Here is a 25495-nt window from a genome sequence, read left to right on the forward strand (position 1 = left end):
TTTTGCCACTCTCAGATATGTAATATTGGATCATTTTCCTCAATAAATAAATGACCAAGTATAAATTTTTTTCTCATTTGTTTAACTGGGTTCTCTTTATCTACTTTTAGGACTTGTGTGAAATTCTGATGATGATTGTAGGTCATATTTACGCAGAAATATAGAAAATTCTAAAGGGTTCACAAACTTTCAAGCACCACTGTCTAAGGAAATGAGCTGTAGGTTTTACTGAGCATCTTGCAGAACCAGCCACAGTTCTTCTGGACACTTTGTTACACTTGCTTCTTAATTTTGCACCAAAACCCAGTAGCCTTCATTCTGTTTTCTTTTTTTAATCTGAAAAGTGCTCTCTTCTGTCATGAAATATGCTGCTCAGATAGAAATATTTTTTTTCTGTAACATTTAATTTTGTGCTGGAAAATGAACGTTTGGAACTCTAAAATGTTTTTGTACTGACTCAATAATGTAGAAATCATACAATAGAAATCTGTAACAAAGTTTGTATGTAAAATAGGGGGACTAAGACCTGTACATTCAAAGGAAACACATATACAACAATAGACAGTGAATCTCATGAATCACATGAAGGAGACAACCAGCTTGACTGAGAGCGAGATTAATTTCCATGAAAATCCCACTAATCTCTGATCCACAGCCTGTTGTTTCTCCTGTACTGTCAGGATGGGCACTGCCCCGACCGTGCCGTTCTCGGATGCGAGGTCTGCTTTTTGTCACGGCTCCGCCAGACTCCTCTGCCTTTAATTTTGTTTTGGAAACTCATTTGACACTCCAATTATAAGCAAAGTGTTTCCACTCAGCTTGCTGTCCCCGTTGAGCGCGTTTCTCCTGGTTCTCAGCAAACGCAGGCGGCAGAATATCAACAGAAGCTCCTGATTTAATGAGCCTATAACAATGATAAAACCACAGGGCCTGCTCAGGCTGCCATGCTTTGATCTACTTTTAACTAGGGTGCTAGTCACTCTCTCGCTCTTACTTTCCTGCTTTCACACACCACACACACACATTGGTGATGATGTTGATTCATCTTGTAGGACAGAGACTTCTTTCTGTTCAAAAGCCTTGAAGACCTGTGCTTTCTGGCAACGTGCACTCATGTGTAAAGACAGCAAAGTAGGTCAGCATCACACCTCCGCTGCTCTGAAAGCTCACAGACTGACAGGGCATGATGTGGGGAATCTGTCATGATATATTGTGATGTCATGTACGCCATATCATTTGACAGGTGAAGGCAATGCTATAAGTCTCTTTACCAAACCAGAATGTCAAGGACGTACAGTGGGGCAAAAAAGTATTTAGTCAGTCACCAACTGTGCAAGTTCTCCCACTTAAAAAGATGAGAGAGGCCTGTAGTTTTCATCACAGGTATACCTCAACTATGAGAGACAGAATGAGAAAAAAAAATCCAGAAAATCACATTGTCTGATTTTTAAAGAATTTATTTGCAAATTATGGTAGAAAATAAGTATTTGGTCAATAACAAAAGTTCATCTCAGTACTTTGTTATATACCCTTTGTTGGCAATGACAGAGGTCAACCGTTTTCTGTAAGTCTTCACAAGGTTTTCACACACTGTTGCTGGTATTTTGGCCCATTCCTCCATGCAGATCTCCTCTAGAGCAGTGATGTTTTGGGGCTGTCGCTGGGCAACACGGACTTTCAACTCCCTCCAAAGATTTTCTATGGGGTTGAGATCTGGAGACTGGCTAGGCCACTCCAGGACCTTGAAATGCTTCTTATGAAGCCACTCCTTCATTGCCCGGGCGGTGTGTTTGGGATCATTGTCATGCTGAAAGACCCAGCCACGTTTCATCTTCAATGCCCTTGCTGATGGAAGGAGGTTTTCACTCAAAATCTCACGATACATGGCCCCATTCATTCTTTCCTTTACACGGATCAGTCGTCCTGGTCCCTTCGCAGAAAAACAGCCCCAAAGCATGATGTTTCCACCCCCATGCTTCACAGTAGGTATGGTGTTCTTTGGATGCAACTCAGCATTCTTTCTTCTCCAAACACGACAAGTTGAGTTTTTACCAAAAAGTTCTATTTTGGTTTCATCTGACCATATGACATTCTCCCAATCCTCTTCTGGATCATCCAAATGCTCTCTAGCAAACTTCAGACGGGCCTGGACATGTACTGGCTTAAGCAGGGGGACATGTCTGGCACTGCAGGATTTGAGTCCCTGGCGGCGTAGTGTGTTACTGATGGTAGCCTTTGTTACTTTGGTCCCAGCTCTCTGCAGGTCATTCACTAGGTCCCCCCGTGTGGTTCTGGGATTTTTGCTCACCGTTCTTGTGATCATTTTGACCCCACAGGGTGAGATCTTGCGTGGAGCCCCAGATCGAGGGAGATTATCAGTGGTCTTGTATGTCTTCCATTTTCTAATAATTGCTCCCACAGTTGATTTCTTCACACCAAGCTGCTTACCTATTGCAGATTCAGTCTTCCCAGCCTGGTGCAGGTCTACAATTTTGTTTCTGGTGTCCTTTGACAGCTCTTTGGTCTTGGCCATAGTGGAGTTTGGAGTGTGACTGTTTGAGGTTGTAGACAGGTGTCTTTTATACTGATAACGAGTTCAAACAGGTGCCATTAATCCAGGTAACAAGTGGAGGACAGAGGAGCCTCTTAAAGAAGTAGTTACAGGTCTGTGAGAGCCAGAAATCTTGCTTGTTTGTAGGTGACCAAATACTTCTTATACTGAGGAATTTACCAATTAATTCATTAAAAATCCTACAATGTGATTTCCTGGATTCTTTCCCCCCATTCTGTCTCTCATAGTTGAGGTATACCTATGATGAAAATTACAGGCCTCTCTCATCTTTTTAAGTGGGAGAACTTGCACAATTGGTGGCTGACTAAATACTTTTTTGCCCCACTGTAGTAGCTCATCTGGCCTGCCATTAAAACAACCATGACGACCAAAACATCAAACAGAACTGAAATGTGACGATATGAGAGAGGACCAACTTCCACGACAAATTGTTTACAACCGGAAAATCAACAAAAAGGACTACATTTTGTTCCCCAAGGGAAGATCGACCCAAAACATCGATCAGAATTGAATTCGCATGATAACAGAGATAATATACAACTCTAGTCAGAAGATGATGTGTTAAGTTGACCTAATTACTAATTTGTTCGCAAAAAATTGACAACACAATGACCAAGTTTTGTATAGAAGGTCTAATTCTTTCAAACCAATCAGAACTGAAATTGGATGAGAAATGAGAGAGGGGATACAATTCTAGTGAGAGGCCTGGAAAATGTGTTAATTTGGCCTAATTATGAACTTGTTAGCAAATAATTGACAAACCAATGACCAAGTTTTGTGTGGCATAATGAGTTCTTTCAAACAAAACAATCGGAAGGGAAATCCGTGGAGAATTGACGGAGGAGATACGATTTAACTGAATTGTGGATGACAGACGTCACGCCATGCAACAGCTCATTGGCCTTAAGGCCAGATGAACTAATGAGCTAACAAGAGCTCCATGACAATTTAAAAAAGTTTTTCTGCTCAGAGTGAGGGACGGTATTTTTAAAAATTCTTCTTATTATTATGATTATTATTATCTATCCATCCATTTTTTTCCACTTATCTGAAGTCAGGTCGCGGTGGCAGCAGGCTAACAGGGTATTCCAGGTGTCCCTCTCCCCAGCAATGCTTTTCCAGTTCCTCATGGGGGATCCCAAGGCAAGAGGAGATATATAATCTCTCCAGCGTGTTCTGGGTCTACCCCGCGGTCTCCTCCCAGTTGTATGTGCCCGGAAAACCTCCAAAAGGAAGGCGCCCAGGAGGCATCCTAATCAGATGCCCGAACCACCCCAGTTGACTCCTTTCGAATTATTATTTTTATTATTATTATTAATATTATTATTATACAGTAAGTGTTGTGTCATTATAATACTAGAGACCTGTGCAGGTCTGAGCTCAGCATTTGTCTGATTGGGAGATAGAAGCAACAGTACATAAACAGAAAAATTAGGCCACTCAGAAATACATCGACACCAGGATTCAAACCAACGTTGCAAACTCTGTTCCTTTCCTAAAGGGTACACTAGACCACTCAGCTACAGATGACTGAATTTATGTAACATGACACTTATGTAGTCAGTACGCAGTGGTGCCACACCACGACTGTGGAATCGCTACCTGAGCCAATAAATAATTACTATGCATACAGGACATTGTTTCAATAGAATAAAAACCTGTATTGTATTCCCTTCTAGTGGGTTTAGTGATGGCATGCAATATTGTTATCACATCGTTTATCCTCCATGTATTACGCCACTCTCCCCAATGGAGGATGAGTGTACAATATTGTAATAATATTGCACGTTGTCAAGACAACACAACGTCACACATCAGAGCTCATGTGAAGATCCAATGATAAAACTTTGCTGCTGTGCATGCGCACAATCATTTCTTTGTCGGCGAGAAGAGAGAGAAGACAGGGTTAAATCAGTGCTACTGCTATAATTAAGCACTAAATAAATAAACTGAAACTAAAGATACACTGAACACCCGAAAGGCTACCAAAACTTGATTATATATTCTTCACGCATATTTACAAGAGAAAAACATAACAGACATCAAAAAACTGGAAAAGAGACATGTCGGAAATCTAAAACTTCCACGCTAGTGAGTGTGATAGTTTGTACACAAACATGGCCGCAAGGTTTGCTTCATTAAAAGTGGGAGATTTAAAGAGAAAGACGCGCTGGACACCTGAAAGGCTACCAAAACTTCACTGGATATTCTTCACACATATTTACAAGAGAAAAACATACCAACGGATATCGAAAAACTGGAAAAGAGAGCAATAGCGGAAATATTGTCAAAGTTCTACTTGGAGGTGAGGAAACGTGATGGAGACTTTTACAAGAGGACTTCACTCATGGACTTCACTCAGCAAAGCCCTTTTGTTTTGAACAGCTGCAATGTAACAAAGAACTACTACCAAAAGGACCTTTGAACTTTAACTGTCAACCTGGATATAGCTTGGATATAAGCTGGGTTGTTGTTCAGGCTTTTTGGACTTGTACCATTTTTATTGTTAGAACTTTGACTTTGTACAGCATATTGGATTGACAGAACATTGAATTATATTCGATCAGAATCGGCATTCAATATTGGTAAGTTGCCCCCCTGTTCTTAACTTTTTGTAAAATCTATAATTGTTCCATCGAATGTGTATGTATAATAATAATATTGACTGGCGTTTTTCATGGTATATCAGATATCCATTCAGCTAGCATGATATTGAATGAAAAGACTAGTTCAATATCATGCTAGCTGAATGGAATATATCTGATATACCATGAAAAAAGCCAGACAATATTATTTAAATATTTAATGTTGTCAGTAATTGCTAATGTAAACCTATTCGGACAACACTTATTTGTGCTGTATTGAAAATGTATCATATTAAGACACCACTGTATGGTTAGCAAATTGAATTTTGTGTATCGATACACCCTTACAATCTCCGTGCAAGGAAATAGAAACATAATCAAATGTTTATACTGTACCAGTCAAAAATTTGGACACACCTACTCATTAATCGGCTTACCCTGATGACGCTTTGTACAATATTGGCATTATCTTAACCAGCTTCATGAGGTAGTCACCAGGAATGCTTTTCAATTAGCAGGTGTGCCTCATCAAAAGGTAATATCCATCCATCACCACTTATCCTGTGCAGGGTCGCAGGCAAGCTGGAGCCTATCCCAGCTGACTATGGGTGAGCCAGGTTATCACAGGGCTGACACAGAGACAAAGAACCATTCACGGTCAATTTAGAGCCACCAATTAACCTAACCTGCATGTCTTTAGACTGTGGGGGAAACCGGAGCACCCAGAAGAAACCCACACAGAGAACATGTAAACTCCACACAGCAAGGCCCCCATCAGCCAGCAGGCTTGAACCCAGAACCTTCTTGCTGTAAGGCGACAGTGCTAACCACTACACCACTGTACCACCCTGAAAGTTAATTCATTGCCTTCTTAATGTGTTTGAGATCAAACAGTAAATAGTAAATAATAAAAATACAGTAAATAGCCCGATTCCACAACTGTAGTAATCCATATCACGTCAAGACCTGCTCAACTAAGTAAAGAGAAACGACATCCATCATGACTTTAAGACATGAAGTGTCTTTTAATTCATAAAAATAAATCCAAACCACTCAATTAGAAGGTGTGTCCAAACTTTTGACTGGCACTCTATGTATAACACTGCAGATTTCAATACAGAAAGCACGGATCATCTGAAAGCGCAAGAAAGAAAAATCTGATTAGGTTTCAGTTAGGTTTAACTAAACAGTTCCATAACACCTACGCCATTTCTGCAGTTCAGTCTTTTACATCAGAGACCTATTTTTAGCACGTAATGATCTGCATTGAGGTTTACACTACAAAACCACCATCCAAAAAAAGCTGTCCCCAACAAGAACCGAGTGAGCTAATTAGTCTAATGAATATACATGAAGGAAGTACTGTGAGCAGGAACAAGATGTTTAACTTGCTAAATTCAACCAAATGTTTAACTTGTAATATGGTAAATTAGATAGATGAGCCCATATGCAGTAATACAAACCACCAGGAGAGCTGTTCGAGTAAACCGGCTCTGGAGGTAAAGTATCCAGTGTCAATTGGACCTTGAAGACCACACACACCATAGTAACTGACTTTGATTTATTATTATTTATTCCACAACAGATTTCCAATGAAATAGTAAATAATACAACAACCTTCAAAGCAATTTGAACCTAGCATGACATTGTGTCAAATTGGACACATAGCAAAACTGGCCTAAAGGTTAGAGAAGCAGCCTTGGGTCCAAAGGGTTGCCGGTTTGATTTCCAGGACTGGCAGGAAAAATGTGAGGGCTAAGCACACAGATAGGACAGTAGGGGTAGCATATGTCATCCCAGAACTTAAAATTGAAGTTGGTAAGAGAGTTACTGATGATTTGGCAGTCTATATGGCTGAATTACTAGCTGTGTGGCTAGCATTGCAATGGGTGGAGGTACATAGGCCTGGAAAGGTAGTAATTGCCTCAGACTCAAGTTCAGCATTGATTAGTATTAAAACTTGGCAATCAACTTCTAGGCAAGATATAGTATTCAAAATAGCACAAGTCACCGATAAACTATTAAAGGATGGGATTAAATTATCATTTGTATGGGTTCCTGCCCACTTAGGTGTGGTTTGCAATGAACTTGCTGACAGGTGTGCTAAGGAGGCTGCTGGTAATGATAATATAGATTTAGAGGTGGACTACAGCAAGTTTGAAATCAAAAGCATAGTAAAGCAGAGAATGAGAGAAAGATGGCAAACCCTATGGGATAGTGGGCAAACTGGAAGACACTTCCATAATATCCAGGGCATCTTAGGACGGCCTAGATCTTCAAACAGGAGTAAGGGGGAAGAAGATATGCTCTCGAGAATGAGATTTGGTCACACAAGACTAAACAGCACTTTAACGATAATTAAAAAACATGCTGATGGAAACTGTGAGTTCTGTGGTAGCCCAGAGTCTGTAGAGCATGTGCTCTGTCATTGTCCCAAGTATCAGGAAGAAAGACAAATATTAATGGAACAGCTGGAAAGGGAAAAGTTGAGACTAGACCTGAAGGAAATTTTACGAAGAAGTTCAGGAGATATTTGCTTCAACTTTGTGTTTAGATTTCTCAAAAATACAGGCCTTATTCACAGAATTTAGTTCTTTTTCCCTCTTTTATTATTTCCCAATTTTATTTTAGTTTAGTTTATTTTCTTTATTTACTCCCATCCTTATAGGGATAGAATAGGCTTCTGAACCACACCCCAGTCCAGCAAGTGGCGGTAATGCTGCTTTTACGCTAAGCTGCCAACCGCCATAAAAACCAAAAAAAGAAGAAGAAAAGAAAAATGTGAGGGGAGTTGAGTTGAGTGAATGAACAGCACTTTCTCCTTCCTCTATATAATGGCTGAAGTGCCCTTGAGCAAGGCACCTAACCCCCAACTGCTCTGGGTAGGTAGGGGGGGGGTGTGTGTGTGTGTGTGTGTGTGTGTGTGTGTGTGTGTGTGTGTGTGTGTGTGTGTGTGCTCATTGCTCACTTGTGTGTGTTCACTGCTTCAGATGAGAGGAATTTCACTATGCTGGAGTGCAAATGTAACAAATAAAGGCTTCTTCTTCTTCTTCTTAAGTTTGTACACCCCTGCTTCAGACTTTTCTTTTTTTCCTGTGATATCTCGGTCATGACTACACAGAGAGTTACAGTTGGTTGGGAAAAATTAATCTCACCACTCTATACATCAGGGAGAGTCCTGTGTTTCAGCTGTCTTTTGCCCCTTTTCCACCAAAGCAGTTCCAGGGCTGGTTCGGGGCCAGTGCTTAGTTTGGAACCAGGTTTTCTGTTTCCACTGACAAAGAACTGGCTCTGGGGCCAGAAAAACCGGTTCCAGGCCAGCACCAACTCTTTGCTGGGCCAGAGGAAAGAACCGCTTACGTCAGCAGGGGTCGGAGTTGTTAAGACCAACAACAATAGCAAGATCGCGAAAGGTCGCCATTTTTAAGCGGCGAGAAGCAGCAGCTGTACAAACGCAAAGTCATCCATTATTATTGTTGTTGTTGTGGTTGCTGCTGCTGCTTCTTCTCCGTGTTGTTGTTGCTACGATGTTCGCGCCAAGGTTTATACAAACGCAGCGACGTAACTGACGTATACAGCGACGTAATGATGTGGCTCTCCTTAGCACCCCGAGCTATGGAAAAGCAAACTGGTTCTCAGCTGGCTCGCAAGTTGAACGAGTTGTTAACCAGCACCAGCACTGGACCCGAACCAGCCCTGGAACTGATTTGGTGGAAAAGGGGTATTTGTCTGTCTGTCGCCATCCTCATAGTTGAGCTATCAACTAGCTTCCCTGAATTGTCTTGGGTGATTATAGTACACCAGAGGGATCCAAACCCTCATCTGGTGCTGGGTACATACACACACACCTATGGGCAATTTAGAAGTAGCCAGGCAACCAAATCCACGTCTTTGGACTGTGGGGGAAACCGGAGCACCTGGAGGAAACCCACACAGACGCAGAGAGAACATGCACACTCCACACAGAAAGGCCCCCGTCGGCCACTGGGCTCAAACCCAGAACCTTCCTGCTGTGAGGCAACAGTGCTAACCACTACACCACCATGTGTTTCAACATACACATTTAATTCAAGAGTGCTTAACCCTGGAGTCTACACTTGATTGTCTAATGATTGCCCTGCTCTATTAAATCCTATTAAATCTAGTAATGAACTGCTGAACTTACATATGTTGAACGTACCTGAACAGACATGGACTGATCCTCCATTTCATGAAAACTTCACAGAAATAACAGCAATTTCAGATCCATATGTTTGTCAAAATGACTCAGCTCTTGGGAAATTATGCACCACCTGAGCTACATACCTCAATGTTACAAATCTTGTGATCTCACTCATCTCTTTATTGACTACTTTCACATTACCCATAATGCCTTGCACTTTGGGGGGGGTAACCAGGTGCTATATTTGTTTACTAAGTCAGATAACCTCAGTCATTTCTTCGAATTCACATGGGGAAAAACGACTTTTCCTGATTTAAAGTTTAATAGAATACCTAAAGAAGCTAAGCGTCGAAAAGTGTGTTTAGTCAGAATTCACCGTCAAAATTTTACACCGACAGACAACACGCGACTGTGTTCTACACACTTCAGTAGTGGAGTAAAGTCCGATGATCTAAGTCACAAAGTCTACAACCCCCTCTGTCTTTGTGTTTAGTCATAAAAAGTGCGAAAACCGAAAAACAAGGACAAGTCAAAGAACTGAAAAGGACGACGTTATTGAAGGATCAATTCCCAAAACAAAGCCCAAACGATCCAAAGTAAGTAAGCTTACATGTACTTCCTCTTTTAGCGTTTATGTAGGTAGATCGAATGTAGTATTTGACATGTAGTCCTAACAGCTTCCTCTAACAGCCCAAAGAACAAAAAACAACTTGAACTTAAAAAATAAATTTGACAATTCTGCTGTTTATAGTGCTTACTTGACTGAGTGAATTCCTTGCTCGTGTTCCCATGCACAAAGCGCTTTGTATTTTCTTACGTCTTTCTCGTCGTAACCAGCACCCAGCAAAAACGATTTCACCGTGGATTCTTCTATGATCAGTGTCGATCTTTCTCAGGTCTTCTGCCAATCTTTTAACTTCTGCAGGTAAGTAATTGTTGGAACACCCGTGTTGACAGACAAAGAAGGCTGCTGACTCACTGCCATTCGAAGTAGAGATATTCAAAGCGTTCGATGCAATATTTACAAGCAATTTTTTTTACCGACTGATTTCTCGAAGTCCACAGAAAAGGCTTTGCAGATTTCTTTAAGCTTTGGTTTTGTTAGTTTTGACACTTCTTTGAAGGTTTTAGGGAGATTTAGGCCCTGTCCACACGGCAACGGATTCAGGTGAATCTGATAAAATTGTTTATCGTTTCGGCCTGGCGTCCACACGGCACTGGCGTTTTGGGTGCCCCAAAACGAAATCTTTTGAGAACGGGTTCCAGAGTGAAAAAATCTGGCAACGGCGCTGTTGCGAAGTCGTCTGGATGAGTAGAACGGATTTGTTTACGATGACGTAACAACCACATGACTGTCAGTGCTTCACGCCGGGTAGAAGTGTAACAAACTCGATGCGAGTTGTCAACAAATCCTATAACTTGGTTCATGAAACGCGCTTACAAAATATTTTCACTGTGAATATTTATTGTGTAATGGTGCAAAGTGAGAGAGAGAGAGTGAGAGAGAGAATAGCCCTTTGGGCAGAGTCTTTAGTCCAAACACTGCGGAAGCAGTACCAAACCGCGCACCGCCCGTGCGCGTTCCAAAAACAAAAACAATCCCGCCAGCAAAAATAGGAAAAAAAAGGAGCGATCTCACCTCTTCAGATGTTGGTTTAAGTCCGACAATACATTCCTCAAAAAGGGTGTAGAAGAACAAAGTAATCCATCAACGTGTAGCATTCAATTTATTCCGGACCATTAAAGAATTCTGGAGGATATCAGAATGTTGGCGTACCGGCTTCCATACCCCATTCATTCCTCTTTCCGCGTCTTTCGTTTTACGCTACTGATTAATAATCAAAACTTTATGTGGCTAATGCTACAGAAGAAGGGGTTTATGCGCATGCGTCTACTTCTTCTATTGTTCTGGTGTCTCCAATGGGACCGTCTTACAGCGCACGTAGTGGTGTGGCATGTGTATTGCATCATTTTCAGCAAGCGTTGCGTTGCCATATGAACCTGAAATTTTACTGATCCGTTGCCCTTGTGGACGCGATATTTAAAAAAAAAATCTCGTTGCCGTTGTCGTGTGGATGTAGTCTTAAATTCAAAAGATTATGGTCAGTGTGTTGTTTTAGTTTGTTTATATTTTGGTTACCCCGCAAGGTGCAAAGCATTATGGGTAATGTGAAAGTAGTCAATAATGCTGTTTTCTTTGCTCTGAGACGACACCCATTTTAGCCTTTGTACTTGCTTGGTTTTACCCAGGCCTATTGATGACTTTTTATCCTGCTTACAACCGATTGTCTGTCTTATCTCCCTGATTGCCACTAAATTTACATTTAGATAGAGTTTGGACAGTTCGAAGCTTCTAGATATTCTACACACACAAAGTAACTGAAGCATTTAACACAGTAAATTGACAGTATGTTTGAGAGGGTAACAAACAACCAGACTGCACAGTGTCAAGCCCGACCACAGATAAAAACCTGCCTAATTCGCTATAAAGCACCAAAACTCGATGTAGATTTGAACTCTGCCATATTATTTTATATCTCTCAGCCCAAGGTCATTTTCCCAGTACAAAGTAATTAAAAACTCTCCAATCTCACAGTACTGGCTGCAAGGCTTGCCTGGTGTTTGATTTTAGGCTTTGATTGTAATCAACATAAATTTGAGCTTGTTGAGATGAACATTAGACTCTCTCACAGCGTCTGCTGATTATATGCAGATAAGCTAAAACTGCAAATTAAGTTTGTTTTTTTAAAAATTGTACTAAGTTTGTATGCATTTATAGACAATGGTTCACCTTTACTGATCTCCATCCATCCATCCATTATCCATAACCGCTTATCCTGTGTAGGGTCGCAGGCAAGCTGGAGCCTATCCCAGCTGACTATGGGCGAGAGGCGGGGTACACCCTGGACAAGTTGCCAGGTCATCAAGGGCTGACACAGAGACAAAACAACCATTCACACTCACGGTCAATTTAGAGCCACCAGTTAACCTAACCTGCATGTCTTTGGGGGAAACCGGAGCATCCGGAGGAAACTCGGCAAGAACATGCAAACAGAAAGGCCCCCGTCAGCCACTGGGCTCAAACCCAGAACCTTCTTGCTGTGAGGCAACCGTGCTAACCACTACACCACCGTGCCCCCCTTTACTCATCCGATTCCTTCAAATATACTAGTAAACCAAATATTCAAGGTTACAATTTAACCCCTACACGAGTCCACATTCAAAATTTCAGACATTGAAACAAACTTGAGAAACTGTGGTCTAGATGCACTTTCTATTAATAGATATAACCACATTATCGTGTAACCACATTAGTTGTATTTAAGGACAGGCTAATAATCCAGGCATCTGATGATCCAGCTGATACTTTAATGAGAATAAAATGCACAGTAACTGAAATAGAACAAATTGATTGAGATGGGGGCAGCTGTGGCCTGAATGCTAGAGATGTAGCCTTGGGCCCAAACGATTGCTGGTTCGATTCCCAGGACCAGCAGGAAAAATGTGAGGGGAGTTGAGTGAATGAACAGAACTTTCCTCTCCCTCTGTATCATGGCTGAAGTGCCCTTGAGCAAGGCACCGAACCCCCAACAGCTCCCCCGGTGCTGTAGCATAGCTGCCCACTGCTGTGTGTGCTCATTGCTCATTTGTGTGTTCACTGCTTCAGATGGGTTAAATGCAAAGGAAGAATTTCACTGTGAAAAACCCCCAAGTCAAATACGTTTCTATCCCGACAAAAGTGCTCAATGACATTTACTGATCCATTAAATAGATGGCATCATACAATTAAAATTACTATAGGCATCTAGTTAACATTTAAAAGCAGAATGATGCAGGACGGGCGGCACGGTGGTGTAGTGGTTAGCACTGTCGCCTCACAGCAAGAAGGTCCGGGTTCGAGCCCCGTGGCCGGCGAGGGCCTTTCTGTGTGGAGTTTGCATGTTGTCCGCGTGGGTTTCCTCCGGGTACTCCGGTTTCCCCCACAGTCCAAAGACATGCAGGTTAGGTTAACTGGTGACTCTAAATTGACCGTAGGTGTGAATGGTTGTCTGTGTCTATGTGTCAGCCCTGTGATGACCTGGCAACTTGTCCAGGGTGTACCCCGCCTTTCGCCCGTAGTCAGCTGGGATAGGCTCCAGCTTGCCTGTGACCCTGTAGAACAGGATAAAGCGGCTTGAGATGATATGATGCAGGACACTAACTTTTCTCACTTTCAAGTGTTTTGAGTTCTTGTTCAAATGGGAGCGGATATAAAGTTTGTGGGACAAAGAAAGGCCACTTTGATTGCACAAGTGAGCACTGTGCCTGGTGTAAATTCCTTCTAGAGCAGGCAGGAATGGGATTAAACAGTTCTGTGCACACCTTTGGAATGCTGATGGAGTGAGATATTATTTAGGTCTTGTTAAAGAAACAAAATGTTTGCGTAGAAATAGAGATAAAAAATCACTAGTAAGGTAGTACAACTCTATAGAGACTTGTGGGTCTATTTCCTGAAAGGAAAAAAAACCCAACAACCTTTCACTCTCTTATATGTTCAGCTGATTTTTTTTTAATTGCCTAGTTGGTCACAGTGGTCACACTGAACATGACATAAAAGTAAATATAGACTCACCATCCACTTACATTCATGCAGTTAGCCAAATCAGCCAATCACGTCACAGCAGCACAACGCAAAACAATTATGCAGATATGGGTGAAGAGAAACGCAAGAATGAAGAAAAAGCATGAGTTCTGCAATTTTAACCGTGATCTGGGTGTTGGTGCCAGACAACTCAGGTTTGAGTATTTCAGAAACTGCTAATCTCCTGGGGTTTTCACACACAGCAGTCTCTAGAGTTTACACAGAATGGTGCGGAAAAAGAAAAAAAAACACTGAGTGAACGACAGTTCTGTGGGTGGAAACAAACATCTTGTTGATAAGAGAGGTCAGAGGGAAATGGCCAGATTGGTTCGAGCTGCCAGGAAGGATATAGCAACTCAATCACTCTTTACAACCATGGTGAGCAGAAAAGCATCTCAGCATGCACAAAACATCAATCCTTGATGTGAATGAGCTACGACAGCACACTGGATTCCACTATTGTCAGTCAAGAACAGGAATCTGATGCTATCATGGGCACAAGCTCAAAGAAACTGGACAGCTGAGGATGAAAAGAAGGAAAAAATAATCGCCTGGTCTTTTTCCAGTCTTCAACTATCAAGTCTGGGTATGGCTGTGCCCATGATAGCATCAGATTCCTGTTCTTAGCTGACAGGAGTAGAACCTGATGTGGTCTTCTGTTGTAGCTGATCAAACTCAAGGATTGATGTGTTGTATGTTCCAAGATGCTTTTCTGCTCACCATGGTTGTAAAGAGTGATTATTTCAGTTACTATAGACTTCCTGTCAGCTCAAATGAGTCTTGTCATTCTCTTCAGCTCTCTTACTTCAACAAGATGCTTCAGCCTGCAGACTCTTGGTCACAGGATGTGTTTTTGCTTTTCGTACCATAATGTGTAAACTCTAGAGACTGTTGTGTGTGAAAACCCCAGGAGATCAGCAGTTTCTGAAATACTCAAACCAGACCATCTGGCACCAACAACCATGTCATGATTAAAGTCACAGAGATCACAATTTTTCCTCATTCCTTATGGTGTTTGATGTGAACATTAACTGAGACTTTTGACCTGCATCTGCATGATTTTATACTTTGTCCTCCTGCCATATGGTTGGATAATTGGACAACAGCATAAATGAGCAGGCATACAGGTGTTCCTGTAGACCTAAAGTGTACAGTTAATGTAAATACTTTGTATGTACTTACATGCATAAGGGCAATTCCATGTAAATGTCAACCTCACCATGCAAAAATAAAGCAACATGTAATACATCAAAACCACTCCCAGAGATATCACCTAGGCCTGTATTTTACAGATGTGAATAAGTTGAACCAATTTGTAACCAACCTAATATGTCACTGTCAGTCTTTCTTTCTTATAATGTAAAACCCAAGCTAAAATCAACTTTGATCATGTACAATTCTATATTATTGCCACAAGCCACAGAAATGTATGCTAAAATCCACAAAACAGCAAAACAATAGCCATCCTAAATATTATTTAAGAACTTTGATAGTTTTAGCTGATATTTAGAGAGTTTTTCAAAGGGTTATGGTGGTTAAATTGCTGATTTTCTAAACATATGCCATGTCTATTTCAGACGCGTCACATCCATAACGGAATTTCGTCACATCCATAACGCTGACTTTTCCTTCCGAAACTCTGCATGAAATACAAAATATTTTAAACAAAGATTTTTTAATATTCACCTTGGACCCCTCTATCAAATGGATATCTCCATTTCGACATTAGGTTTACAATTTCACAGAGTTTGATAAAAATGTACAGTCACCCAAGAAAAGTGATACTTTTTCTGTCACATCCATAACGCATCTTTTATTGGCATTTTCTGGCATGCCCTAGATGTACTATGGGAATTGTTCTTGTTCTATCACTTCTCCAGTATGGTACAGCCTTAAAATATGCAACACCTGTTTAAATACTGGGAGACAATAAAACATGCACTGGGTCATTTGTTGCCATTTTGAGTTCAAGTGTCACGTCCATAACGCTGGAATTTCTCTTAATCTGATTGAGTCAAACTGTTGTAATGTAAAAGTTCAGTGGGGTTTAAAAAAAACCCAACAAACAAAGATCATAAGCCAATCTGTCAGTCTAGAACAAGCGTTTTACTGCTATTAGTACTTTACCATCGACTAGCACTTATTACAAACAATGATAACAGCATCATATGTAATAATAAATCAGACTGCAGATTCCAAGAGGTATTTTTCAATTCATATCACAGAAATACAATAATATACGACTACAAATTAAATTCTGAAACTAATCTTACCATATCTGTGTGACCTACCCAACATGATGAACATTAGCTAAGAAGTTATACCATTTAAAACAGTACTAAACAGTAAATGTACCTCACCAGCCTGTCTTAAAGGTAGACTGCCTTTTAGATTTTCAAGTGTAGGCCATAAAAAAATTTTCCCTGATGCCCAGTTATTTTTGTTTAGTGGACCAAAAATTACTGAATTCGAATCACAGACTTCCAATTTTATTCGTTTTTTTAAATAGAACAATTAATTAATTTAAGGCCATGTGGCCCTAAATTCTCTGCTATTTTTTCCTGCTTCACCATGGCCCAATTCAAGATACTACGTCATGCATCATGTGGTGGGCTTTCCCCGTTCACGCAAGGCATTGTGGGATACAAATTTGAAAGAGGAGAGGAAAATGGAGGATGCGAATGAAACGTGAAAGACCAACTACAGTAATGGAAAGCGAGAAGAAAAGACGTTATGTTGCGAAGGAAAGGAAACGCAGGACCAAAATAATAAATATCAGCAGTCAGCGAGCACCTCGGTGTGATCAGCTGTTTGTTTAGCGACAGAATGATGGAACTGTCAGTGCACGGTCAAGGTAAACCTGTAGATGGCAGTAATGCAACACTGTGGATGCCAGCTGCCGTAAAACCCAAAAGAAGAAAAAAAGAAGCAGGTAAACCTGCGTATGCGCACACCGGACTTCCTCTGTCTGCTTGACTGCGTGAAGCGAGCGATTTCAGGCACATTATATGCTAGGGAATCCCCTTAAATTAAATGTCTTCCCAGCCACAGAATGGCCTGTTTTTTTTAGATATTACAGAAATAAACACATCACAATGACCAAATTTCAGAGGGAACTAAATTTGACTGATTTTATGAAATCGAAAGGCCGTTTAGCTTTAAATTCCGTATAAAGTGCCTCATTAATAACATGCACACGTTCTCCAAGTGTTGTCCTGTAAAAAGTAATTCCTACTTCTCTTGCTTTAAGGTGAGAGTGATTTGTACATCTCAGTGCCACTCAGTGTGCCTGCATGTTCACAAAAATCTGGCCATTTCTCCACTGTTGACATGTAATTTTGTTCCAATGTGGCATTTAGGTTTCCTATACCAAGAAATGTTAGTGACATTTTGTCAGAACTCGATCCCTAGTTACCATCCTTAGTTACCTGTCATTGCCATAGTAACTAGGGATGGATAGAATAATTTACAGTTCAGTACAGACAATCTGTACAGTCCTCCGAGTATCAGCTGATAACCGATACTGATCCAGTCATGACATCCTTGTCTAGAGATTCAACTAGCTTATGTTGCCAGGTCACGTCAAAATTCATGGAACGATAAAGTCAGTGTGTGTCCTAAGTTTACTTACAAGAGCTGTGTCATCATGTCAGTCAACATCATACATGAGCATGGCATAAAATATGTCCGTGGATCCTCTCAGAATATTTGTCAAATTCTACAGATCCAGATCTAATGCTTTAGACCAACATCAAGCCAATGCTCTGCATGTAAACTATATGGGGTTTACCATCTCATCTCATTATCTCTAGCCGCTTTATCCTGTTCTACAGGGTCGCAGGCGAGCTGGAGCCTATCCCAGCTGACTACGGGCGAAAGGCGGGGTACACCCTGGACAACTCGCCAGGTCATCACAGGGCTGACACATAGACACAGACAACCATTCACACTCACACCTACGGTCAATTTAGAGTCACCAGTTAACCTAACCTGCATGTCTTTGGACTGTGGGGGAAACCGGAGCACCCGGAGGAAACCCACGCGGACACGGGGAGAACATGCAAACTCCGCACAGAAAGGCCCTCGCCGGCCACGGGGCTCGAACCTGGACCTTCTTGCTGTGAGGCGACAGCGCTAACCACTACACCACCGTGCCGCCCTGGAGTTTACCAATAAATCTAAATCTAACACTAAGCTGCTCCTTGCATGTGCATAAATCAGGGGAAATTCTGATGCCCCAGTTCAGTGAGGGTGTGGTTATGGGTCAGAGAATTTGCGATTTTACTTTTCAGTAGACCAATAGTTATTGATTGCTTTCTTCCTATACATTTGTGTCAGTATATACACTCTCAAAAAATAAAGTACACTTTTGTATCTTTAGGGCTACAATGGCTTACCACTGGGGCAGTACCCTCTAAGGTACTTATTTGTACCCTTTATATACTGCTTAGGACCATATATGTACCTTTTTGGTATGAAAAATGTGCACATACGGAAAAAGCCATTGGTTTTATCGGTGTTTCCATGACTAGCCCTCTGCAGGCCCTTGGCCGTCCCCTGACTGGTTCTTGATTGTCTGCCGAATGGCAGACACAATGACGTAGTCAATGCAGTCCTGACTGGTGACGCCCCTAAGCAGCTTGTGTGAAAACCAGCTGCTATCCCTCATTTTTCCACGGGGAGGAGCAGTGATTGTCCATTTCACAAAGCAGGTTTATCAAATGCTGAGAACAGCTGATGTCAGTTAGTTAATTCAACCCGGAGGAGTTTCACCGTGAGTTAAAAAGACATAAGATTTTAGTGCGCTCATACGGTAACTACCTTAAAGCGCATATCACGGATAAATTTAGGAGCAAGATCAATGTAATTCTCCTATTTTATATTAAACTTTGGTCAAATATCTGTCACATTTTGCATTTTGTGCAATTTTTTTTTACCTTGCGCAATACCAGAAAAATTCAGTTGAAACCAAGCCATTTGAGGCGAATTGGTCCACCTCTGAAAAAAATTGGCATTTGGATTTCCTGGGAAACATTGATTTTCGTGACGTCACGTGTGGGACACCTCCTTCTGAATCCTACGTCAGCACTGGTTTGTTTATGACAAAACAACCATATTATTTACATCCCCGGTGTTGTCTCCATCGTCTTCACGACTTGAATCATCATCAAATCTAAACAGATGAAGCCCCAATTCTGACATCTCATTATATTCTTCATCCAAAGGTGAAGTAACATTGCACTCAGATGACAATTCTATATTTCATTACAAAATCGCTAGCTGCTAAACTTGGTCTACACAGGCTGTGCACTGAAACCGTGCAAGCTCTCGCAGCCTGCTAGCGCTTCCGCAGGTGACATCACGAATCTGGCTCCAGACTCCCTTGGGATTTTTCCAGACATGTTTTGTTATTTTATTTTTTTCTGCTGTAGACAGATGGCCTTGTGCAAAATTACCCTTCTGGATGAGTGTGTAAAGGGACATACTTTCATATAAAAAAAAAAAAAACGAAATTGGTCCAGGATATGCACTTTAAGGTCCAAAAATGAGCCCTAAGGGGTATATTAGGGGACAGAAATGGACTCCTACTGTATCCCTGGACTCCTGACAATGTACTGTACATTTGTAAAAATTCCAGATGCAAAACCACATTAGCAAGAAATGACACAAATAGAGACAGAGTAGTAAAAAGGACCACTAACAATGTTTTGATTTAATTCTTAATCCCTTAGATTTTGCCTGTCTAAAATCCTTTCCCACACCATATGGCGGCACTGATCTCCGTAGCCCTCGGCCTCTCAACTATTACATAGCTAGGGTTACAGTAGGGGGCAAGTCCTCTGGTAACCACAAGAGTTTGACTCCCCACTCACATCTGTAATACAGCATGCCTTGCCAGATAGCAGTAGGTACCATTTTTATGATGGTCTTTAGGTATGACCCGACTGCAAGTAGAACTCACGATTTCCTGATCAAGAGGCGGACAAGCTAACCACTAGGCCAACCTGCGGTTAGAGTCTGCCTGTGGATCTTGTAAATTTGTTGACTTTTGGATCCAAAGTAACTCCATTCCATACACTAGTCAATATTTTTCATTTCTTACGAGTACAAATAATGTGGAAAATTATAAGGGTATGATAAAAAAAATGAAGCCATTGTTTCAGATCAGGTATATTACGTAGCTGGAACAAAAAACAGTTTGGAAACTTACCATATAGCTAAATCTAGTAGGACCACTGTAAATTTTGGGGGCCGGGGTTTTGTGTACATGTACAGGATTCTCCACTTTTCAAAAAATAAAAGGTGGCGGAGGGGGCAGGACCCCGGTGGGGGGCCAGGGGGACAAAATCCCCCTGAAGCTGACAGACTTTGGGCTTTGTTGACAGTGAAACTGGCCAATAAATGGATAGGAAATGCTAAATCATTGTTAAAATCATTTTACAAAAAATTAACACATTCTTACTGTACATTATTGTCAATGTGAGACTCATTTGACATTTCAGTTGAGACTGATGAACCTGTTGCGCATCCCTGAATTAATTCTGTTTTTTTTTTCTGTGTGTGAAAAATAAATGAACTTCCATGCATAAACAAAATACCCAATTACAATAAATGCATACATTTTTTACAATACACATAATGTTAATTGGGTGAAACCACTCCAATCCATGCACGAGCTGGTGCGCGTGCCCGAGACTGGCACTACAAAGCCACCGCGGCCTCCGTAGTTCGGGTCCTTTGACCCAGGAACCTGGAAGTCCTGCAGTAAACAAACAGTGAAGCAACGGGAAAATGCAACTCTCGCCTACACGATCACAGATACGTAAAATAAAAAGACCTGAACTTAACTAGTGTGTGTGTGTGTGTGCTGTTATACGATTACTGTAACTGTGTATGGTCAGAAAAGATGATAGATAAGCGTAACCGTTGCACAATAACGTTACAAACACCCACAAATTTATTTGGCTGCTGGCTAGGTGCAGCTTCCAACGTTACTATGTGTCAGTATAGTGTAATGTGGTGCAGTGTAGTGTAACGCAGGAATAGACCCGTATGCATTCGTTTAAAGTGCATATTCTGGACCAATTTTGTTTTTTTTTTATATGAAAGTATGTCCCTTTACACACTCATCCAGAAGGGTAATTTTGCACAAGGCCATCTGTCTCATCTCATCTCATTATCTCTAGCTGCTTTATCCTGTTCTACAGGGTCGCAGGCAAGCTGGAGCCTATCCCAGCTGACTACGGGCGAAAGGCGGGGTACACCCTGGACAAGTCGCCAGGTCATCACAGGGCTGACACATAGACACAGACAACCATTCACACTCACACCTACGGTCAATTTAGAGTCACCAGTTAACCTAACCTGCATGTCTTTGGATTGTGGGGGAAACCGGAGCACCCGGAGGAAACCCACGCGGACACGGGGAGAACATGCAAACTCCACACAGAAAGGCCCTCGCCGGCCACGGGGCTCGAACCCAGACCTTCTTGCTGTGAGGTGACAGCGCTAACCGCTACACCACCATGCCGCCCCTGGCCATCTGTCTACAGCAGAAAAAAAATAAAATAACAAAACGCATCTGGAAAAATCCCAAAGGAGTCTGGAGCCAGATTCGTGACGTTATCTGCGGAAGCGCCAGCAGGCTGCGCGAGCTTTGCACGATTTCAGTGCACAGCCTGTGTAGACCAAGCGCTCCCATTTCTCTCTCATTGTCTGGTCTTTTGGAAAACAATGAGTACTAATCCCATCATGATTGGTGTCGCTACACCCTCCTATGATACATCTGTTAACCATTTTAATAATTACGTGATAACGAAGAAATTTGCAGAAACCCACCAGGTCGTTTTCTCATAAACAAACCAGCGCTGACATAGGATTCAGAAGGAGGCATCCCGCACGTGACGTCACGAAAATCAATGTTTGCCGGGAAATCCAAATGGCAAGTTTTTTCAGAGGCGGACCAAGTCGCCTCAAATGGCTTGATTTCAACTGAATTTTTCTGGTATTGCGCAAGGTAAAAAAATTGCAAAGAGTTACAGATATTTGACCAAATTTTAATATAAAATAGGAGAATTACATTGATCTTGCTCCTGAATTTACCCGTGATATGCACTTTAATGGCCTTCTGCATGTTAAATAGTTACAAAATTATAATAAAGCAAATACTTTACGATTTATTTGGTGTATACTGATGAAGTTACGTTGGGTTTTTTTTTTGGCCAAGGGAAGGGTGGCGGGCCAGAATTATAACGCCACTTTAAAAGTGCCCATGGAGAACACTGATGTACAGTATAGAAATGGGGACAGGGACTCATTATTACTCACCGGCTAGTGGCCTAGTGGTAGCGTGTCCGCCTCTCGATCGGGAGATCGTTGAGTTCTATTCGCGGTCGGGTCATACCAAAGACCATCATAAAAATGGTACCCACTACCATCTGGCAAGGCACGCTGCAATACAGATGCGAGTGGGGAGTTAAACTCTTGTGGTTACCAGAGGACTAGCCCCCCCACTGTAACCCTAGCTATGTAATAGGCGAGAGGCCGAGGGCTGCAGAAATATATAGTCTGGCTAACGCAACTTCAAAGCTCTGCGAGCATTGGTCTGGCAAAGATATTAAGCCCAACCATTTCCCAAAGCGCGTGGTTGACCCGCCTCCCTGAAATGCCTCAGTTTGCTACTGGTCGAAGCCAGAAAAGGCTGTGACGAAGCTTAAACCAATCACATCACTCTTTCCTCTGACGTATATGATGCGATGGAAACTGCTTGAGTAACAGGAAGAAGATAAATACCTCCAGGGCTGCTCTTTGCTCCGTTTTCAATGAGAACTTCCCGTTGAATGCTTTCAATACAGCATCTACCGCTGTGTCAAAGGCTTGCCGCTGCTCCATGTTCGTAATGTTTCTAGTGAATGAAGCGCTTCCGGCATAGATTCTGTAAACAATCTATGGCTTCCGGTCACAGTTCTACTACGTCACTGCCTTGAACACGCCTCTACCCAGGGCTGTTGGAGATGCTCAAAGTTGATTGGCTCCCGATTTTTCGGGAGCTTGGAAGAGCTGGAGATAGCTTGCCTTGCCAGACTAAGTTCGCAACAGGCCCCCGTGTTGCGTCACACTTAGGATGGGCGGGCCCAGGCTAGCAGAAATGGAGATCGGCGCCGCCACATGGCGCGGGAAGGACTTTAACTTAAAGTGCCATTCCACCATTGGATGTATTCTTTGGCATAAAATACAATATATTTTGACAACATATATAAATGGTATCACTAGATAGAGAAATCTTTTAGCTTCAAAATGATATATCAAACAATTTTTTGACAACGACAAGTATATTAATTTTGCGACCAAAGTCACCTACCCTTTTAATTTCCGCGCGTGATGTCATCGGCAGGTTCCCCTTCTTGTGTACCACGTGATGTGTGACGTGGCACATATTATCAGCAATGGCGGATAGAACGCGATAAAAATAATACCAATAAATCTAGCTAACTGAAAGATTAACTCAAAATTTTTCGCAATTTTTTTGGCCCCCATATATGAGGAGAAATGACTCTCTCACTTTGGGGGTTTCCTGGTCTAAAAATAGACCGACACGTGGTACACAAGAAGGGGAACCTGCCGATGACATCACGTTTCACTACCGCGCGGAAATTAAAAGGGTAGGTGACTTTGGTCGCAAAATTAATATACTTGTCGTTGTCAAAAAATTATGTTTGATATATCATTTTGAAGCTAAAAGATTTCTCTGTCTAGTCATGTTGTCATAAAATATATTGTATTTTATGCCAAAGAATACATCCAATGGTGGAATGGCACTTTAACTTTTACTCATTATTACTCAATGAGTAAAAACATTAAAAAAACAACTTCAAATCTTATTCATCACCGCCGATTAGGAGTTTTTTCCCCCCAAAAAAAACAAAAAAAACAACAACACCCCAGTCACCGAATGCACCTTTAAATGAAAAACGCTTACAGTTCGTTCATGCTTGCGAACCGATTCGTGTAATCGACTCATTTAAAAGAGTCGTTCATAAAGATTCATACTGTCGCTGTTATTCAATTCAGCTGATGGTGGAGCTCTGATAGTTTTGCTGGTTAATGGCAGTGTAAGTCCTATAGTTACGCTTATTATTATTATTATTATTATTATTATCTAAACTGCTAACAGTTATATCCTGAAAGAGGCACAGAGTCAGGCTAGCGTCTCACTGTTTTCACACTTGGTTTCTTATCCTACGGACAGCTAATGTCTATCGCTGCCCTTCAGTAGTTTGGTAGGGAAAATATTGATTCGAGAAGTAACAAAACACCTTTTTGGAGGTATAAAGAACATTTTGAGGTGCCATTAAAAGATAAAATAAAGGATTCTGGGCTTTATTACAAGAGTGAAACCTACTTTTGAAAAGATTTTGACTCCGTCCGAAAACAGTAGCTTAGCCTATAAACACTAGGTTTAGGTTTGACACTGTAGGTTACCATAGTTACCATATGCGGTGTGTTATTATAGCATGCTATTTAGAACGGGAGTATGCAGTTTGGGTCGCAGCCCCCTGTTATTCTGCCCACATCTCTCTCTGTCTCTCACACACACACACACGCAAGCTAAGTCGAGTCTAACCAATCTATTTATTAATGGTTTGAAGAATGGCTTCCTTTGGTGAAGGTGAATACAGAAGTAACATTAACACTGAGGTTTTACATGTATTTAGCTAACACAGTTCATTATAAAGACACATCAGTCACCTTGTTATAGACCATGACTACAGGGGGGAAAAAAAAAAAGCAGCACACTGGATGTCGTGTGCGCGCATGAACTGTATATCTCGAGCATACCTTGAATAAATGTCGTAGCTATCAGGCCGGAAAGCTGCTCCACGGTGTCGTACTGTCATCAACGTGTCCACAGCGCGTGCGAGTCCGTCTCCACGGATAAAACCGTCAAATAAAGAAGGCTAGGACAGAAACATGGCGCGCCCTTTATCATTCCATCATCGGAGAGGATTAGAGGCATTCTCATCAGAAACAAGTGTGGGAATGGTGTGCATGTAAAGCCACGCATGGGCGAAGTTAAACGTGTCGACGTGGTGCTGGTGATGGTGGTGATGATGATGATGATGGTGAGGGTCGGGCGCGCGCTCAGCCTCCTCACGCCGCCCATTGAGGATGAGCTCGAGGAGGAGGGAATGAATGGAACAGGAACAGATGCTGCTGAATCCACCGCGCTTCCGTTTGAGTCCAGCCGACTTCCTAACTGGTGTTTTGCACATTTTCCTTGAGCAATTCATATGACCAAAAGAAGACTCTCAGAAAGTTCTTCTGAAGTTATATAACTCTTGAAGACAAAGCACTACAGGTGAATAGGGACATTCAACAAGAAGAAGAAACCTGTATTTGTCACATGCACAGTGAAATTCATCCTCTGCATTTAACCCATCTGAAGCAGTGAACACACACTCACACACACACACGCCCAGCAGTGTGCCCGGGGAGCAGTCAGGGGTTAGGTACCTTGCTCAGCTACACCTTGAGCACCCGGAGGAAACCCACCG

The 25495-nt window shown here is 41.8% G+C and overlaps 1 protein-coding gene across 4 annotated transcripts in view; it reads right to left on the reverse strand.

The window, feature by feature from the left end:
* Positions 1-25127, reverse strand: part of LOC132892943 (probable G-protein coupled receptor 153) — a 111295-nt gene extending 86168 nt beyond the window's left edge. For 3 of the 4 annotated variants that reach the window (XM_060931519.1, XM_060931521.1, XM_060931522.1), the window contains exon 1: positions 24780-25127. The gene's annotated coding sequence lies outside the window, so the exon portion shown is untranslated. Of the gene's footprint in view, positions 1-22268; positions 22392-24779 lie in introns of all 4 variants that reach the window. The other variant, XM_060931520.1, reaches the window with a different exon arrangement.
* Positions 25128-25495: the final 368 nt, after the last annotated feature.

Source organism: Neoarius graeffei, chromosome 10, assembly GCF_027579695.1.
Source record: "Neoarius graeffei isolate fNeoGra1 chromosome 10, fNeoGra1.pri, whole genome shotgun sequence".
NCBI lineage: Eukaryota > Metazoa > Chordata > Actinopteri > Siluriformes > Ariidae > Neoarius > Neoarius graeffei.